Here is an 18840-nt window from a genome sequence, read left to right on the forward strand (position 1 = left end):
CTTCAGTTCCGTTTACCATCTGGGATATTCTTTGGAGGATGGGTAGCCCCGGGTTCCTTGGAAAAGATAAGGGGTATATATATATCCTCTCCCTCTCTTGCCTTTGGGACAAGCATTTTAGAAAAAGAAGGCCTTTGTGTTTGAGGGCACAGCCATCTCCAGACACCCCTCCATGAGCTTGCTCACATCCCTCACCTATCCCAAGATCGCTTCGGCAGCTGTCCTTAAATTTTGCAGCTCTCAAATCTGAGCAGTACGTCCTGTTGCATATTTTATGCAGCCCATCACGGAGATGTGGATGCAGATTTCCATAGTTATAGGAGAGGAGGCAGAAATGGAAAAGACAAATTGGGTCATCTTATAGTTTGCAGCTGTGAAATCCGTTTCAAAATTGCAGCCTTGCAGACCTGAGAGGCTTCCCCGGACTCGATGGAGATATAATCATGGTATCGCCAAGGAATCGCATTCAGGCCTAGCAGTGCTTCTAGGCGAGTAGCATATGTCCTCATAAAACGTCCTGTTTATGACCAGAGTTTCTGTGCATATGCCGCGAACAGTCACAACCTGGATCTCGCCTTCGGTAAGGGAATAGGAAATTAAACATCTCACCACTGCTTTGCAGAACGGGAGTCGGCATTTAATAAGAAAGGCTTCCCCCCACCCTCCATCCCTCTCCACAGCCCCCTCCCTGAGTTCTGCCTGTGCCTTATTGATGGGCACGTGCCTGTGTCTGGCATTGCCCAGCTGCCGTGTCCACAGAGCGGGGCAGGCACAGTTCCAAGCTCGTCCTAGAAATCTCCTTGTTAGATTCAAGCTTGAGGAGGACACGAGAAGGGGTGGTGAGGAGTGGGGCTTTTGGAAAGCATTTGAAGATGTTCTAAGTGTCTACTGACAGTTAGAATCCTAAATCCAACTTGTGAAAATTGACTTGCTGAGTGCTAATCCCTACACTTTTCATTGTGTACATAAGACCTCCTTTTATCCTGAGCACCCCGTATGGTAACCTCAACTTTATTTTATTTATGATTCTTTATTTATTTATTTGAGACAGAGTCTCACTCTCTCACCCAGGCTCGAGTGCAGTGGCGCCATCTCAGCTCATTGCAACCTCCACCTGCCAGGTTCAAGCGATTCTTCTGACTTAGCCTCTCGAGTAGCTGGGATTACAGGTGCGCACCACCATACTCGGCTAATTTTTGTACTTTTAGTAGAGATGGGGTTTCACCATGTTGGCCAGGCTGGTCTTGAACTCCTGACCTCAGATAATCTGCCTGCCTCAGCCTCCCAAAGTGTTGGGATTACAGGCATGAACCACCACCCCTGGCCGGGACTGCTCCACTTTAAAAACCAGGAAAATAAAGGTTAAGACGTTAAAAGTCTTAGGAAGTACAGATTGCTGAGCATCTACTTTGTGCCAGGTGGTGCATGAGGCAATAAGACTGCAGATACAGAGGAGACAGGCTCCCTGAAGCACAATGGTTATGACGATCCAAGAGGTAAGCGTCACTAAAATTAGATATACATGCGCTGTTATTTATAGTTTCTATTTACACAGCACTACTTTGTGCCTGGTACTATATTGGGAACTTTTGATCCATTTTCACTCTCAGTCCTCACACCTCCGCGCCGCAGTTCTTATCTTCCTTTTGCAGATGACTAAACTAGGACTCAGGTCACTTAGGTGGCTTGAGCAAGGTCACAGAGCAAGAAAGGGCTCAATACGAGGCTCAGTACAAGGCTCAACTTCCCAGCGGGGATCTCCCTCCTGCACCACATTACATCATTATCTTCTCTTGGCATGTGAAGTTTCGGTTTTGATTGGAATGGATCATAAAGTGTCAAAACACTGTAAAAACAATATCTCTTTATGAGAAGAGCTAAAATCAGTTGCTATAAATTCTTCAATGTTAAAGGCACATGAAGAAAAGATAGAAAGGTTCTGGCATCGAATGGTCTGGATTCCAGTTTGAGCCCTGTTGTGTGGCATGATGCAAGTTACTTAACTTCTCTGAATTTTATTTCCTGTCTGTCATGTGGAGTTAACAAAAGTATCCAATGAAGACTGTCGTGTGTGTTAAATGTACATTTTTGACACAGCACAGTGTATAAAAATATTGCAGTAAGTTATTTTTTTCTAAAAAGCTACACATCATAATTATGTCTTTTGGCCAGGTGTGGTGGCTCACGCCTGTAATTCGAACACCTTGGGAGGCCGAGGCAGGTGGATCACTTCTTGGGGTCAGGAGTTTGAGATCAGCCTGGCCAACATGGCGAAACCCTGCATCTACTAAAAATACAAAAATTAGCCAGGCATGGTTACAGGCGCCAGTAGTCCCAGCTACTTGGAAGGCTGATTCAGGAGAATTGTTTGAACCCAGAAGATGGAGGTTGCAGTGAGCCAAGATCGCATCACTGCACTGCAGCCTAGGCAAGTGAGCCTGAGTGAGACTCCAGGGCACTGCAACCTGAGCAAGACTCTGTCTCAGCGACAAACAAACAAACAAAACCAAATCTTTTGACTTCTGGAAAGGGACTAGCATTTGAAGGTCCAGTCTTTTTTTTTTTGTTGTTGGAAACAACAAAAATGAGTTTCCAACAGAGCCCTGCAATATGATGTCTGAGTGAATGGAAACAGAGGCAAAAGTGGCTTTGTCAGTTCAATCACTTATGGGGATTATTTACCAGGCATCTGAGCATGTTCAGTGTGTAATGAGAAGACTTCTTGAAATGAAGAATTTGGCTTAGTTCTGCAACTTATTAGCTTAGTACCTACCATTATGCAAGAATCCATGTTTGGCACAATGAGAAAAATAAATGTAAAATGAGATATTGCCCCTTCCCCATTTAATGGAGCTCACATTCAAGTGCAGAGGACAGACACATGCTTGAGTCACCACAGCCCAAGGCAGCATGGCCATGGCAGAGAAAGAGCCCAGTTGTTCTTCAAGAATGGTGAGCATGCAATCCCAGGTAACACTGGAGGAGACAGGAGGGGACTGTGGTGAGGAATGTGACTCAGATGTCAAGTTCAAAATATACGTTGAGCCTAAAACCTAAAAGGCACTGAAGGTTGTGCTGAAAGGCCATAACTTTATTCTGTAGATGAATGTGGTTGAAAAGTGAGATGTTTCATGCACGGTGTTTAGGAAGTCTATTAGTCAAGATGTTTCTACTGCAAATGGTAAGAGATTTAGCAGAAAAAGAAAAAAGACAGTTATTGACTACTATCACTGGGAAGTGGAAAGCAAGAGCATTCTGAATTCTTAAATAATGTCATTATGAGCCTGTCCCTCACCATAGTTCAGCTCTTGTTTCATTGGGTAGACTTTATTCTCCTAAATGTTCTTCCCAAGTGGTGGTAAAAATGGCCACCAGCACTTGTAGGGTTACATGCTACCTGCTTAATTAATTTCCCTGTGTAAAGAGAGAGCTTCTTGCTTAACTAGGTATTGATTTTCATTCCTGGGCTTGGGTCATTTGCCTATTTTTGAACGTGTAATAAAGGGCAAGAGGATGAAACATTTTGTTTGGCCAATATAGAACCAGATAATCACCTCTGAAATGGAGAGGAAGAGGTAGCCAGCCATTCACTGTTTACCCAACCACAAAGAAAAGGTATGGAGGGAGCAGCTTGCTTCTATAAAAGAGAAACAAATGAAACAGTATTAGTCAGATAAGATGGGTTACACTGCTATAACAAATAATCCCAAAACCTATGAAATCAAATGAAAATGTATTAGTCAGATAAGATGGGTTATACTGCTGTAACAAATACTCCCAAAGCCTGTGAAATCAAATGAAAGTGTATTTGTCAGATAAGATGGGGTATACTGCTGTAACAAATACTCCCAAAATCTACATGGCCTAAACAATGCAGGTTTATTTCGCATCACACTATATATTGATGGTTGTTAGAGGTGAGGCAGTCTACTTTACTCATCTTCACTTGAGCTGAAGGAGAATGCATTCCCAAAGTTCCAAGATTGCTGAGGTAGGAAAAATGAGTATGGTAAATTTTACACTGTTAAAAGCTCCTACTTGAGAGTCACACACATCACTCCCATTTTAATTTTCGCTACACCTAACTTCATGGGGTAGGAAAGTTTATCCTATTATGTGTCTGGAATGAAGGAACTCTGAAAATATTTTGATGGACAGCACCAAAACTAACAGCAAATAGCAACAGCATATGTCCATTGTAAGAAGACAACTGGTGGCCGGGCGCGGTGGCTCAAGCCTGTAATCCCAGCACTTTGGGAGGCCGAGGCGGGCGGATCACAAGGTCAGGAGATCGAGACCACAGTGAAACCCCGTCTCTACTAAAAATACAAAAAATTAGCCGGGCGCGGTGGTGGGCGCCTGTAGTCCCAGCTACTCAGGAGGCTGAGGCAGGAGAATGGCGGGAACCCGGGAGGCGGAGCTTGCAGTGAGCCGAGATCGCGCCACTGCACTCCAGCCTGGGCAACAGCGTGAGACTCCGTCTCAAAAAAAAAAAAAAAAAAAAAAAAAAAGACAACTGGTAAAGTGATGTATTAATGCAAGCATCATATTTCTGAAAGTATGGTGTGTCTGCATGTATGTTTATGTGTGTGTGTGTGTGAGAGAGAGGGAGACATTATGATAAGCCCACATATTCAAGATCATGCTTATTGGAATCATTCCTCATTGAGATAATTCTGTCTTTTTTTTTCAGTTGTATTCATGCTGACAGTATGAATTTATTGACACCATAGAAATTATTAGAACTTTCTGACATCCTTTATTTCAGAGATACAAGATGCTTCATTATGAAGAAGAAGCAATTAACTGGAAAAAATTTCCTCTCTAAAATGATAATAATAATAGCAACAACAACAGCAGCCTATTTCTCTTCCCTTAAAAACCAAAATTACTTACCATGATTTGAAAAAAGAAAAGAAAAGCAAAAGTTATTTGACATATGATGTGTTGTGGAAAATTCCTGCTCTCCTTTCACTGCAAAACTATTGAAATTCAAGTAGTGTCTGTCCCTCTTTAGCCAATTAACTGCAGTCCAAACGGTGAATGGAAAACTCACTTTGAAGATTATGATCTCCAACTACCTAACACATTTTAATAGTAAATAAAACCAATTTGCCCTAACCTTTATAATTATATAATATTTAAATACTGAAATTAAATTTAGAAATAATATTCCAAATTCTAAACAACATTGCAATACCTCTGTGGAGGCCATTGGTGGCAAGCAGCTAAGAAGTGCATTGGAAGTAGACACACATCAAGTTTCCTTCTGTTAGTTAAAGTGTCCTGTAAGGGTCCTCACTTCTCCCCATCAGGTCCCATTACTGTCAGAGACCACAGAGTGATGTTACTAGTAAAAAACCTCCTTGTGAACCTCAAGGCAGACACTGCTTCCTGTCAGAGCCTAGCTGCTTTCTGTAGGATTTCACACTAAGTCTTGGCAGAGTCCTTAGGGACTGTCCTTGCCATGCTGCAAATTCCAAAATGGCGCCTCATCCGTAACATTCTTTACTGCCATGTCCTGAAAAATGGTTGTTATGACTATACAAACCTATAACCACCATGGGGTAGATGGTACTCCTGGAATCGAGCTGTGCTTAGTCTGCCCAACCAGAAGCACACAATCCTGAGGTCTGCCTCAATCTCCTTCTGGTGGGACAGGAATGGTAGTCTCTGGTTGCACCATCAAAAAGAAACTATTCCCCATTACTCCACAGCACAACCCGCATGTACTGTAACCCATCAGATAACCCACTCTTTGCGATCTGATTTGCCTTCCAGCGCAAGATGTGGACTTCAAACCCAGTTAGGCTGTGGTGTTTCTCCTGACATCCTTGACCTCTTGTCAGATTCAAAGTCCCTAATGGGCAGTTACTCTGCCCTTGTCAGTGAATGAATGAATGACTTGAAGAATGAATGTCAGTATGAGTAGGAGTGATGGAGGGAGAGCTTAGGTAGGAGAGCGTGAGTCCGTGTGCAGGAGTCAGTAAACAGTGGCCCAGGCATACCGGGTTCAAAACTCCTCAAACATTTCAGCTTCTTTTCCTGGCATGTTTGTTTCTGTCCTAGTTCTTTTATTACTTCCAGCTTAGCTTTCTGTTTTACCGTGATTCCTTAATCAACCTTCTTGAGGTTCCAGCCTGCTGTCTGGACTCCAGAGCCCTACTGAGCAGTGCTCTGGTCAGCAATGGCAGCCCTGAGCTGGTGGCTGGATGCTGCCCCTCTCTGGCACTAGCTGGTACTACAGGCTTCCTCCAAAATACAGCTCCTGTTAAGTTTTAACATCTTACCCTGGGGAGAAAAGAGCTCCCAAGTGAACCTGGTGTCAGTGATAATGAATTCAAGACGAGGACTTGGGGAATGGTAGAGGACCATGGTGAGTGTATAGGCCAGGCCTTTATGCCCTGGATCCTGGGCAAAGGTGATGAATAAAATCAATAAAAACTAACGTTTATTGGTCTTTTTATAAAAGTGATAAAAATGACACATACCTGATCTCACATAGGCCTCCCAACAAGCCCGTAAGGAACAATTATTGTTCCATTTTATAGACAAAAACATGGTAGTCTAAAGGTGATAAACAAGTTATCTGATTTCATGCTTTTAACACCTTGCAGTGCCCAGATACAAACTAGCTCTGTTTATACCAAAACTTAGTCTCTTAATCCATAGTTATGGAAGACCTGGGGACTGATTTAAACAGGATCTGAAATCTTGTGGCTCCAGAAGCATAATAACCCTTTTTCCTTTTATTGGAAACAGGATTACCAACTGTAAAAGGTCTATTGTTCTAACACAGAGCAGCCTAAAACACTCTATTCCTTCCAGAAAGTTAAGCTTCACATTTGCACATAAAGAAGATATCACACACGAAAATAAAGTTAAGGGAAAAACCCGTAAATCCTCTGATTAAGAACGTTGTGTTTAGAAATCATGCCTGCTTGCCCTTTTATGTTTAAACGTCTGTCTCTTTGTTTCAGAGGAGGAAGGGACTCACCCTTTGCTTCCCAAATAATGTCAAGAAAAGTCATGATTGCCCGTCTGCGTGAGCTCACAATTTCTATCCCAGGAAAGGGAGTAAACAGAATAAAAGCACCCACACATTTACCAAACAGTTGGTAGGTATTTAAATAAGGGTTTTACTCTTGATATATTCCCAGTGCCAAGTAAGCTATGCCAGATCCAGGGATTGGGATTTCTTGGACTATTTTGTGTATGTGTCTGTGTGTTTTTAGTAGAGACAGGGTTTCACCATGTTGGCTAGGCTGGTCTCGAACTCTCAACCTTAGGTGATCTGCCCGCCTTGGCCCCCCAAAGTGCTGGGATTACAGGCGTGAGTCACCATGTCCGGCCAGAAATTAGGTTTTGCCATATTGTCCAGGCTGGTCTCGAACTCCTGGACTCAAGCCATCTACCTGCCTGGGCTTCCTAAAGTGCTGGTATTTCAGGTGTCTTGGAGTATTAAAGGCTACTCCTGTCCTCGGACAGCCAAATGTGGGGCTGGTCATTAATGCTCAGCCTTGTCTCTGGTTGAGAATAAGGAAAGATTGGATCCTCTCTCTTGGTTTTCTACAATTAAATTATCATTATAATTAAACATATATATACAACTAACTCCCCAAATTGGGAAGCATCTCCAACTATGGCAGATCCTAAAACAACTATACTTACTACACTAAAAGCAATATTTGCATTCAAAGCAGTTAAAAAGTGATGTGTTCTATGAGCATGGACCCTTTGACCAATTCCTGCCAAGGGTCTAGGAGTTGGTGCTAGAGAGGATAAGGGAAATGAAATGGGAAAATATGCAAAACTCAGAATCAGAAAAAATGAGTTTGAATCCTATCTTCAGCATTTGCCAAAGGAAAATCCTTGGGACAGAGACTTGGTCAATACTTGTTGAGGGAGGAGCAATTGGGGGCATCGTTATTGGGCACCTCAGGGCACTCAAGAGGTCAGCCAATTTTTGGTTCCAGGTTTAGTGTGTACAGCTCCAGCCTTTAATATTCAGAAACATTGCTTTGACCTTTCCTGTCTTCATATTCTAATAGGAGATGTGACCAATGATGGACAGCTGATTTAGAGCACCCAGTTTGTGCACCAGAGGTGTTTTGGATGTTCTTGCAGGATCTTAAGATACTGCAGCTTTTTATAGGCTGCCCTGCTGGATGATCTGTAGACTCACCAGCATGGTTTCCTTCCTGTAGGTTGTTCTTTTGGGACATTTTTCTCATTGTGGACTTTTTAAAAATTGTCTTATTTTATCTTTGCAGAGATGGGGATCTTGCTATGTTTCATAGGCTGGTCTCAACCTCCTGGCCTCAAGGGATCCTCCCACATCAGCCTCCCAAAATCCTGCAATTACAGGAGTGAGCCAATGCACCCAGTAGTGACATTCTAATATAGAAACCACCTAAAAAATTAAAGAGAGTTCAGGCACAGTGGCTTATGTCTGTAATCCCAGCACTTTGGGAGGTCGAGACAGATCACTTGAGTTCAGGAGTTTGAGACAAGCCTGGCTAACACGGTGAAACCCCATTTCTACTAAAAATACAAAAATGAGCCAGGCGTGGTGGTGCCCACCTGTAATCCCAGGTACTCGGGACACTGAGGCAGAAGAATCACTTGAACTTGGGAGGCGGAGATTACAGTGAGCCAGGATCGCATCACTGCACTTCAGTCTGGGTGACAGGTGACAGAGTTAGACTCCGTCTTAAAAAAGAAAAGAAAAGAAAATTAAAGAGAAAATCACAGGGCCTGTTAGTCCTGTTTTCAGTTTCTCTCAAATGTGGTACCAGGTTTTCAGCCTTGAAAGACGGCATCGAGATTCAAATAAAGTCAAAACACTTCAAAAAACGTTGTCAAAAGGCAAGTCACCTGGCCTGATAGGACTGTTAAGTATATATTTGACGGTTGTCTTATTTTGTTTGTTTGTGTATAAAAAGAGACTCTTAGAAATATCCTATTTCTGGGCTGCTTAAATTTCATCCAAACCTGTCTCTGTCAGGAGAAGCAGATATTTATTTGCTTGATTCTTCCCTACAAGGCTTACACCAAAAGGTTGGGGACTTCCTACCTAGGCCAATAATTCTGTTTTCTTGAAATAGATATGCTCGAAACCTTTAAACCTTATTCCGTCTCCTGCTATACTGAGTGTGGAAACAAAGGAGAAGGCAAAGGAAGAGGAGGAGAAGAAGAAAAAAAAAGAAGGAGAAATCTCCCCAGTGTTTAATTCTTGTTTCCATTTGTATCCTATGGGGCCACTGGGGAAAAAAAACAAAAAACAAAAAAAAACAAAAACAAAACAACATTTATTCTATCTTTAACACAATTCTCTTTCAAATAGAGGAAGATATCAATCGTGCCTCATTTGTTAGCCTTTGTTTTTTGTTTGTTTGTTTGTTTGTTTGTTTTCCACTCTAAAAACCTTTGACTCCTTTAATCAAGAAAAAAAAATAGCTTGGATTTTGTTCATTTGTTTATTTTGTTAGAAGGTCAAATTCAAAACTCAGCTTTGTCACTTACAAGCTATGAGTCCTTGGGCAAGTTGAACATTTTTCAGTTTATCTCTAAAACGGGGATAAACTTCAGTGTTGTGAATAGGAAGACCTAGATGTTATAAAATGTCTAGAATTATGCTCCCTCAATAATTGGTAGCTAAATTAGGCATGGTAAGCAAACTGCTGTTACAAAGCCATCCCAAAATGTCAGTGGCTTGGCATAATAAAAGTTTAATGCCTGTTCACACAACCGTGGAACTAGGTTTCCTATCAGCCAACAGTGCTTCTGATTGATTGGGTGGCTCTCCTCCAGTTGGTGACTCAGGCATCCAGACCTCTTCTATGTTTTTGTTCCACTGTCCTCTAAGATATTGAAGTTCTCTCCATTTCAAATGGAGAAATAAAATGGAAGTACCGATAGAAGGGTTTATAGACCTGCCATTGAAATAAATAACATCACTTCTGCCCATATTTTATTGGCCAGAACTCAGTTGCCTGGCTCCATCTCACTGTAAGGAGACTAGGAAATGTACTCCAGCTGTATGCCCAGGAGGAAACAAGAAATGATGGGTGCACAATAGCCACATCCTGCCACCTTGGCTCTTTCTTGATTTTATACTGTAGTATTGAGCTTCCTGATAAGAGGTAACTCCTGACAATGAGTTCCAGTTGATCTCTCACTGCCTGAAGATAAGGTCAACTCCTCTATCGATAATCTACAGAGTCAGGATGCTCATATGTGTATTTACTATGTTGTGTATGGTGGTAGAAAATGTCCCTGTCCTCATGGAGTTTACAGTCTCCTTGGGAAATGATTTGGTTTGGAAGTGTTCCCACCCAAATCTCACCGTGATTTGTAATAGTCTCCACATAGCTGGGGAGGCCTCACAATCATGACAGAAGGCAAAGAGAGGAACAAAGTCATGTCTTACAAGGCAGCAGGCAAAGAGGAACAAAGTCGTCTTATATGGTGGCAGGCAAGAGAGCATGTGCAGGGGAACTGCCCTTTATAAAAGGGTCCCTCCCACAACATGTGGGAATTATGGGAGCTACAATTCAAGATGAGATTTTGATGGGGACACAGCCAACCCATATCGCCTGTCTTCCTGGCTTGCAGATGGTGCCTTCTCACTGTGTTCTCATGTGGCCTTTCCTCAGTGTGTGCATGGAGAGAGAGAGGTTGAGAATTCTCTCTTTCTTTCTCTTCTTATAACGCCACCAATCCTATTGGATTAGGGCCCCACCCTTACAACCTCATTTAACCTTAATTACCTCCTAAACACCCTATCTCCAAATATAGTCACATTGGGGGTTAGGGCTTCAAAATATGAATCCAAACACAATTTAGTTCATACCACTGCTCTTCTTTCTTTTCTTCAAACACAGTAGTTCTTTCTGGTCAAAATGCTTTTGTAGCCACAATTCCTGGAATGTTCTTTCCCTCTTAGCTCCACATCCTCCAAATCTCAGCTGCAATGTCACCTGCTCATAGAGGTCTTCCTTGGCCATGCAGTCTACTGAGACCCCGTCTGTCATTGGCAATGTGAAGTAAAGCAGAAGTTACCTGAGTCCCCTTTAACCAAGGCAGTCCTATTTTGCCTGCTTTATATGCTGATACTCTGTTTTAAATTTTCTATAGGAAAAAAGGGTTCTGTGGTTGGGGAGTGGGGTGGAGATGGAAAATACAGGTTTAGATCAATGATTCTTGAGTTATCATCAGAATCACCCAAGTAGCCTTTTAAAAATATCAACGCGCAGGCTGCACCCAAATCTATGAAATTAGAATCTCTAGAGCACTATCCAGGGAATGTTTATTTTTTAAACCTCCCCCAGGGGATACTGGATGCCACTCAACAATCTGAGTTTGGGAGGCACTCTACCAACTTATCTCTGAAGTCCTTTCTCAGCCAGAGATTCTAGGATTCAAAATTTCCCCAAGATAAAAGACCAACACTTTGAAAGAAACTACCTGTTCAAGGAAGGCCACCTCCACCCTGTTGATCTAGAAAATGAGTTTATCATTGGGGACTGCTCCTGTTTCTCTGGAATTTCTGTGTTCTTGGAGCTCTTTAACAGTTCAGGTGCTTTCAGCTGCAGATATTGGAATCTCAGATGCAACTAACTTAGACAACACAGCAGTATGTTATCTCACATCAGAGGTGGAACAGGCCATGAATCAGCAGCTCAGTAGTGTCATCGGAGATCCAGGATCTGTTCGCATCTCCACTTTACCTTTCTCAGCATTTACTTCAGCCCCAGCGGGAGGTATAATAAGATGGCTGGACATATCCAGGCATCACGTCCAGACATGACAGTGCCCAGGGGAAGGAACAGCCTGTTCTTCCTGTGTTTCTGTCTTAGGAGAGAGGAAGATATACCCAAAGGACCCCCTGCATACTTCCCAGGCATTAATCAGCTAGAATTCGACCATCTGATTGTCTCTAAGCCAACGATTCATAAAGGGACAGGGAGGAGCCCTTTAGACCACTTGGGCCTATCTGAACTAGGAGTGCATCTGCTTCTTGGGCAGCACATGCTGCAAGGCAGGGAAGTGTTGAGACTGGAACAAGATTGGTTCCTATTAAGAAAGGGGAATTGGGTGAATGCTGTCCACCCCAAGCTCTGTCCTGAGAAAGAGTGCACAGTGATAACTATTACTGCCATCACCCAAGGGAAGAAGGGTGTGAGGAGATAGTTATACTTAAAACAAAATAAAAGCTTGCAATAATTTCTCAGGCTCCAGATGCTCTTTATTACATAATGGTGATCATAAAAGGCCTTAATGGGTATGATTCTCCCGGAATTTCTACTCCCTCTCAGACGCAGGGCTGGGGAGGTCTTTGCATGCCAATGAGCAGGTAATTGGAGCCACAAAGAAAGAAGATGGTGCAGTGACTTCCTGGCTCAGCTTTTGAAGGGGAGAAAAATCAAAGAATGTCCTAGAAATGCCCAGGTCCCTACTGGCTAAAAGTGTAGGTCCACAGTGAGTGAGGAGTCCAGCCTAACAGGGTTTTAGGTGCCGATGAGTTACTTCTTTATCTTCATGCACTCAATCTTTCCATTTATTAATTCAGTCATTAATTCAACAACCTTCATAGAGTTCCACTTAACTGGTGATTTTTCTAGGCTTTGGAGATACCAAGATAAATGAGACAGTATTGATATATCTCTCTCTGTCTCGCTAAGGAGTCTTGGTGTCTTGGTTAAATATGAAGTGTCTGGAGTTAGACTCAGATTCAAATCCTGTCTCTGACACTGTCTAGCTGGATTTTATTGGTTTATCTCTTTCTCCCTCCCTCTCTTTTCACACCTCAAAAGGAATATATATATGGCCAACTCCAGTGGGTTGCTATCAAGATTAGATGAGGTAATGCAAGCACAGCACACAGCTGCGTGTTCCCTGGCAAATAGTAGGTGCTCAATACATGCTTACTATTGTCATGATAATTATTATTATTAAACTGTGCCCCCAGCCCACATGGAGCTCAGAATATAAACCAGATGTTACAGGAAAATGCCCATGATGAGAACATATGAAACTCTAACTAATAGTACTCTCTGTTTTGGGGGACGGGCTCTCCATGATTTAAAATTTAAGAAGTTGCCACTTATGGAGCAACTACTATCTGCCAGTCTGTGTGAGAGGGGATTAGGAGTGGTGTTTTGTTTAACCCTCATAGCAACAGAGCAAGGTAGAATTTTAGTATTGTTCTCATTTTACTGATGAGGAAACTGAGACAAAAGAGGTTAAAATGGTAGTTTGAGGCTGTACATTTTTCTTTGTGCTAAGGGGTGGAAAGATCCACTACTGACAATTTAATTGCTTCAAAAGTTTGTGTTTTCTTCCCTCCTACTATGCATTTTAAATAATCTTTTATATTTAAGAGGTACAGTCCCCCCTTCCCTTCCAAATACATCTCTCTATTATCTATGAATATGTACAATATCCACTTCCTTTTTTTTTCCTGTGAACCAAAAATGTTGTGAAATCAACATTATGTTGAATGGTAAAATTCTAGAAATTCCTTGCTACTTATATGTTCACATTACATTTCTTAGGGATGGTTCTCCCCCAAGAAAAGGGAAGGTCAAAATTTTGAGCATTTTCTTGAAGGAAGCATTTCTATCTTTGGAAGAATAGCAATCCTCTAGCACAAAATATAGAGCATCTATATTCCAGCAAATACTTTTGAACTATTACCACCTGAAGAAGCTACATTAAATCTCTAAAGGATTAAACTTTCCAGCCTCCTGTAGTTGATTATTCTATTGCAAATTTCCAAGTACTATAGGTCCCAGGTGACATTCACTGTAATGGAATATCTACCAGGAGTGGGGTGGATGAATAGAATTGTTTGTCAATTTTTATTTTTATTTTTTTGAGGCAGAGTCTCATTCTGTCACCCAGGCTAGAGTACAGTGGCATGATCTTGGCTCCCTACAACCTCCACCTCCAAGGTTCAAGTGATTCTCCTGCCTCAGCTTCCTGAGTAGCTGGGATTACAGTGCCTGCTACTGCACCCAGCTCATTTTTGTATTGTTAGTAGAGGTGGTCTTTCACCATGTTGGCCAGGCTGGTTTCGAACTCCTGACCTCAGGTGATCTCCCGCCTCAACCTCCCAAAGTGTTGGGATTACAGGTGTGAGTCACTGCACCCGGCCACTTTTTTTTTCTACTTCTTGTAGAGACTATGGAATATGTGACATACGATTTGAGTTTGAGTCCCACCATTACACTATCCAAAGTACGATTGGATTTTAATAGCTAATTTGGGTTTGAAACAGAGGTGACTTATCTAAGAGGACCACAGGAGAACTCTCCCTTAACTCCAGACTCATATTATTAATGCTTATTGTGTATCATCAGCTGGATATTCCACAGATAATTCAAATTTAGCAAGCCCTAGTCTGATTTCCCCCATCTTCCCAAGTACATCTAATCAGCCTCCTGCATTGCCTCCTCCATCAACAGTCAATACTATCCACCCCGTCCCCCACAGCAGAAGCCTGGAAAGCATCCTACGCTTCTCCCCTGTTTCATCATCCCAAATATGAGTCTGATCAATTTCATCTTCGTAATTGTTAAGACCCACAGTGTTGTATCCCAGAGCATATGGGTTAAGAGTCCAGTGGTGTTTCTTTACTGTGGACATGGAAGTTCTAGGATGCAAAATAAAAAGCTTAATTAGAAATGGAGTGGCAGAAACAGATATTTCAAACACCAAGAAGCTGAGAACATGTTTGCAGGTTGTTACATGCTGGGCACTAATTAACAATGATGGAGATGAACTCCAGTGTTCCATTGTTTCACTGGGGATGTAAGCCATAGCTCAGGTGACATAGCAGGTACAGTGAATACTGTGGCTGTCAGCCTCTTCTCTAGGCATTGACAATGGTGTAACTTGAACTTGGGCTCTCTCCCTGTGCTCCCACACCCAGTGGGCTTACCCTGATCAGAGCCCTTAATAGAGAGGATTTTAGGTATCCATTTACTTGTCTGTCTCCTTTTCTAAACTTGAGCAACTTGAATGCAAGAGCTGTGTCTAATGTCTCTCACATCAGTAAGTCCTGGTGCAGTTGGAAACACTTACTCATTTAGTGGGTGCATTACTTTCTTGTGGCTGCCATAAGAAGTGACCACGCACTGGGAGGTTCAAGACAACAGAAATTTATTTTCCCATGTTTCTGGACCCCAGTTATCTGAAAGATGTTATCAAGGCCCTACTTCCTCCAAGTGCTATTGGGAAGAACCCTTCCTTACCACTCCCCACTCCTGGTGGCTTCTGGCATTCCTTGACTTGTAGCTGCATCACTCCAATTTCCGTCTTTGTCTTCACATGGCCTTTTTTTCCTCTCTCTGTGTGTGTTTCTGTAATCTCTCCTCTTCTTACAAGGACAGTAGCCATTGCAGTTACTGGATTAAGGGCCCATCCTAAATCCAGTACAATGTCATCTTGATATCTTTAAGAATCTGTTTCCAGATAAGGTTACATTTCTGAGGTTCCAGGTGGACATGAATTTTGAGGGGCACTAGACATCCCACATACAGCAAATATACAATAAATAGTAACTGCTATGATTTTTCTATGATTCCCTCGTGTAGACAGATTCCTTCACTATACACTGTCGCTGAACCATGATCCTTTGAATTCACAAGCTTCATGATAGTAGGGACAATTGTGGATTTCGCTCTACTCATTTTATCCCTAGTACTCACTACTGTGCCTCTCACATAGTGGGACACAATAAATAACTGTTGAATAAATGAATGACTGAATTAATAAATAAATACATGAATAATTACCGATATAAATATGCTGCAGTTCTAATCCTGAGCTACGAGGTTCCAACAAAGGCCTCAGAAGCTCTGGCTGCAGAGCCAGCCTTCGCACAAGGTTCAGCTGGCTCTCTCTGGAACTGGTTGAGTTTGTTTAATCATATTATACAGTGTGCGTGTTTTACATGATCAATATATGTCACCCTAAGTGAACGTGTCACCCAGCCTAATGGCTTCTGCAGGAACAGTTTATTGTGGTTGGCATTCTCCTTTGTAGATGCCTGCTCCAGCGATGGCAGCAACAATGGGCCCAGGACCCTCAGTGCCCCTCACCTCCCTTGTGCTGTTTTTTGCTAAATGAAATATGACAAGAGAGTGGCTTCGAGTAATTGCAATAATTGACTGTAGAGAGTCCATGATTATGTCATTAGCTCCTCTCTGGTTAATGTATTATGATTGTGGCCATATTTCTCTGCTTTGGAAACCATCCAAATTGCAAGAAGGGATGACCAGGATAGTGGAAAACTGCCTTCCCCGCTTCTCCCCACTAGACCCCAAGTTTTATCCTACTAGTGAAATGTTTAAAAAGTAAGGGCTATAGTAAGAAGACCTGGGTACCAGTTCCAGCTTGACCATTTATTACCATGTGGTCACTGGTAAAAGTTTTTAACTCTGAGATCTCTGATCTCTCAGGGTGGAGGACTGGGAGAGATGACATTCCCTCCCTACTACATATGGTGATTGAGAAAATACAGGTATGCCACTGTGCACATTGCTAACATCATAGAATTCATATTATTTAAAATGCTTGCATTATACCTGTTCATAGAGAGAGAAAGATAGCCCAGTGTTTATGACGAGCCTACCTGGACATTACTCAGCTAATAGTTTATTGGATAATTATAAGAAACAGAGACAAGAGACTATGGTCAGCAGATGATAAACTGGACCTCAGAATGTCTTTTCTTTCAGAGTGGGAGCCTATGCTAACAACCCTTTCCCTGATGAAGCAATTTTTCTTCTAAAAATGCAGAAATACCAAGATTATCAGTGAAGTGAACATGACAGAAATCAACTAACCAGAGACTGCAAATATGCATTCATCACTCATTGCTTTTATATCCTCTTCCTGAGGCTCTGGCAAATATTACAGAAAATAATTGTTCTTTTTCCCATGGAACTTTGAAATGAGTGGTGCAATGAAGAGTGTTTAATAACTCACGTTTGGTGAGGCTGCGGTGAGCCCTGGTTCATAGCTGGCAGACACCCATGGTGTAACTTTTCCCATCATGGCTGACATCAAGCTACCAATGTAGCATTGCCAAATGCAGAGTTGGTAAGTGACATGCTCGGTCAGCTCTCATGAGCCTGTGTGAACGGACTTCCCCACACCATTGAAGTCTTTTTCAATACAAAGTTCCAGAGCTCCACATCCAACCATTCAGAATTGTCACAGAAAAGTGAAAACATTTTGTTATGTCTTTTAATCCTCTAATTTTACAGATAAATAAACAGAGATCCAGAGAAGAGAAAGAAAATGTACAAAAATCACATAGCAAATCAGGGAGCTAAAACTCCAGTTTCCAGCACGCAGGTTCTTTCCTCTGTGTGACACCTTTCCAGAGGCTGCATGGAAAGGTACGATGATTCTACAACCACATGGTCAACAGTGGTTCAGAGAAAGATCTAGCACAGTTGCCAGATATCTTAATATCTCTCTATTTATTTAAGCCTAACAACTCTATGACATAGGTACTATCATTATACCTATTTGACAGATAAGAAAATAAAGGCTTAGGGAAGTCACATAGCTTTCCTGAGGTTGGAGGGTGACTAAGTGGTGGAGATATAAAAATCATACTTCAAGACGCAGGCTCTTAACTACTTGCCTTAGGCAGCTTCTGACATGACGCCAATAATTCCTACCACGTGGTATTTGTGGTCTTGCACAGTTCCTTCCCTTTGAAGGTAGACTGGATCAAGCAACCTGCTTCTAATAGGCAGAATACAGCAAAGGCAATGAGATGCTTTTTCCATGATTAGGTTACAAAAGACTGTGACTTCCATCTTGTTGGTACAGTCTTTCCTTCGCATCCACAGGGGATTGGTTTTAGGACCTCCCTGGACACCAAAATCCACAGATGCTCAAGTCTCTCATGTAAAATGACCTGGTATGTGCATATAACTTACGCACATTCTCTCAAACACTTTAATCATCTCTAGAGTACTAACATATAATACTGAATACAAGGTAAATGCTACATAAATAGTTGTTATACTGTATTGTTTTATTTGTATTATGTTTTATTGTTGTATTACTTATTTTTTTTAGCATTCTTGATTCACAGTTGATTGAATCTGTAGATGCAGTGCCCACAGATACATAGGGTCACCTTTATTCTCTTTTCTTTCTTCTCTATTGCTTACTCTGATGAAGCTAACCACATGTAGCAAGATACTCTATGTAGTGGCCCATATGGCAAGGAACTGAGAAAGACATCTGGTCAATAGCTCTTGGAGAACTGGGAGCTTAGTCCAATAGCCTTAAGGTTCTTAACTGCCAACAACCACATTTGTGAGCTTAGAAGTAGAATCTCTCACCCATTCAAACCTTCAGATGAGGCTGCAACCTCAGCAAATGCCTGGACTGCAGCCTTTCAAGAAACCCTCAAGACAAGGGTACCATCTAATTTATGCCAGGGTTCCTGACCCACTGAAACTGAAATAATCAATGCTGTTATTTAAGTTGCTACATATTGAAGTCATTCGTTAGAAATAGATACCTAACACAGCACTAGTCTATCCAGAGTTAAACATTCAAATAGGATAACTTGGGTGACCCAGTTACCTAGCTACACTAAAACTCAACATTTTCTTCTTTAAAATTGGGGGTAGGGGGTGTCACAACAGAATCTGCTATACAGGAAAAGGGTTGTTGGGAAGTGGAATGAGGTAATACAAAGAAAGTGCTTAGCACACAAATCAAAAGCATAAAAAAATACGAATGGAAACCAATTTCTGGCCTCAAATCCTTGAAGTAGTATATAAACAGAAAGGGAAATAA

At 41.9% G+C, this 18840-nt stretch overlaps 1 long non-coding RNA gene across 6 annotated transcripts in view; it reads left to right on the forward strand.

Annotated features, from left to right (window-relative positions):
• Positions 1–18840, forward strand: part of LOC139359820 (uncharacterized) — a 148790-nt gene that overhangs the window by 89575 nt on the left and 40375 nt on the right. For 2 of the 6 annotated variants that reach the window (XR_011616284.1, XR_011616289.1), the window contains 2 exons: positions 398–580; positions 1052–1197. The exons of 1 other annotated variant lie outside the window; for it this stretch is intronic. This is a non-coding gene — a long non-coding RNA (uncharacterized lncRNA). Of the gene's footprint in view, positions 1–397; positions 581–1051; positions 1198–6980; positions 7061–9107; positions 9234–18840 lie in introns of those variants that run through there. 3 more of the 6 variants (XR_011616286.1, XR_011616291.1, XR_011616287.1) reach the window with 3 other exon arrangements.

Source organism: Macaca nemestrina, chromosome 18 (assembly GCF_043159975.1).
Source record: "Macaca nemestrina isolate mMacNem1 chromosome 18, mMacNem.hap1, whole genome shotgun sequence".
In the NCBI taxonomy this organism is placed as follows: domain Eukaryota; kingdom Metazoa; phylum Chordata; class Mammalia; order Primates; family Cercopithecidae; genus Macaca; species Macaca nemestrina.